This window comes from Hyperolius riggenbachi, chromosome 1 (genome assembly GCF_040937935.1).
Source record: "Hyperolius riggenbachi isolate aHypRig1 chromosome 1, aHypRig1.pri, whole genome shotgun sequence".
Lineage (NCBI taxonomy): Eukaryota > Metazoa > Chordata > Amphibia > Anura > Hyperoliidae > Hyperolius > Hyperolius riggenbachi.
Genome location: NC_090646.1, coordinates 682,168,077 through 682,170,151, shown reverse-complemented (window position 1 = coordinate 682,170,151; position 2,075 = coordinate 682,168,077).

Genomic DNA, 2,075 nt, shown 5'->3' with positions numbered 1-2,075 from the left:
TGACTGTTGGCACTGGACTGCTTCCACTGACTGTTGACACTGGACTGCTTCCACTGACTGTTGGCACTGGACTGTTTCCACTGGCTGTTCTTGTTGACAACTGAGTTGAACAACTTCAAAAACCTCAACTCTGATTCTCTTGCAATGCTGGCACTTGACTGCTTCCACTGGCTGTTCTTGTTGGCACTGGCCTGCTTCCACTGACTGTTGGCACTGGACTACTTCCACTGACTGTTGGCACTGGACTGCTTCCACTGACTGTTGGCACTGGACTGCTTCCACTGACTGTTGGCACTGGACTGCTTCCACTGACTGTTGGCTCCAGACTGCTTCCACTGACTGTTGGCTCCAGACTGCTTCCACTGACTGTTGGCACCAGACTGCTTCCACTGACTGTTGGCACCGGACTGCTTCCACTGACTGTTGGCACTGGACTGCTTCCACTGACTGTTGGCACTGGACTTCTTCCACTGACTGTTGGCACTGGACTGCTTCCACTGACTGTTGGCACTGGACTGCTTCCACTGACTGTTGGCACTGGACTGCTTCCACTGACTGTTGGCACTGGACTGCTTCCACTGACTGTTGGCACTGGACTGCTTCCACTGACTGTTGGCACTGGACTGTTTCCACTGGCTGTTGGCACTGGACTGTTTCCACTGGCTGTTCTTTTTGACAACTGAGTTGAACAACTTCAAAAACCTCAACTCTGATTCTCTTGCAATGCTGGCACTTGACTGCTTCCACTGGCTGTTCTTGTTGGCACTGGCCTGCTTCCACTGACTGTTGGCACTGGCCTGCTTCCACTGACTGTTGGCACTGGACTGCTTCCACTGACTATTGGCACTGGACTGCTTCCACTGACTGTTGGCACTGGACTGCTTCCACTGACTATTGGCTCCGGACTGCTTTCACTGACTGTTGGCTCCAGACTGCTTCCACTGACTGTTGGCTCCGGACTGCTTCCACTGACTGTTGGCACTGGACTGCTTCCACTGACTGTTGGCACTGGACTGCTTCCACTGACTGTTGGCACTGGACTGCTTCCACTGACTGTTGGCACTGGACTGCTTCCACTGACTGTTGGCACTGGACTGCTTCCACTGGCTGTTCTTTTTGACAACTGAGTTGAACAACTTCAAAAACCTCAACTCTGATTCTCTTGCAATGCTGGCACTTGACTGCTTCCACTGGCTGTTCTTGTTGGCACTGGCCTGCTTCCACTGACTGTTGGCACTGGCCTGCTTCCACTGACTGTTGGCACTGGACTGCTTCCACTGACTATTGGCACTGGACTGCTTCCACTGACTGTTGGCACTGGACTGCTTCCACTGACTATTGGCTCCGGACTGCTTTCACTGACTGTTGGCTCCAGACTGCTTCCACTGACTGTTGGCTCCGGACTGCTTCCACTGACTGTTGGCACTGGACTGCTTCCACTGACTGTTGGCACTGGACTGCTTCCACTGACTGTTGGCACTGGACTGCTTCCACTGACTGTTGGCACTGGACTGCTTCCACTGACTGTTGGCACTGGACTGCTTCCACTGACTGTTGACACTGGACTGCTTCCACTGACTGTTGGCACTGGACTGTTTCCACTGGCTGTTCTTGTTGACAACTGAGTTGAACAACTTCAAAAACCTCAACTCTGATTCTCTTGCAATGCTGGCACTTGACTGCTTCCACTGGCTGTTCTTGTTGGCACTGGCCTGCTTCCACTGACTGTTGGCACTGGACTACTTCCACTGACTGTTGGCACTGGACTGCTTCCACTGACTGTTGGCACTGGACTGCTTCCACTGACTGTTGGCACTGGACTGCTTCCACTGACTGTTGGCTCCAGACTGCTTCCACTGACTGTTGGCTCCAGACTGCTTCCACTGACTGTTGGCACCAGACTGCTTCCACTGACTGTTGGCACCGGACTGCTTCCACTGACTGTTGGCACTGGACTGCTTCCACTGACTGTTGGCACTGGACTTCTTCCACTGACTGTTGGCACTGGACTGCTTCCACTGACTGTTGGCACTGGACTGCTTCCACTGACTGTTGGCACTGGACTGCTTCCACTG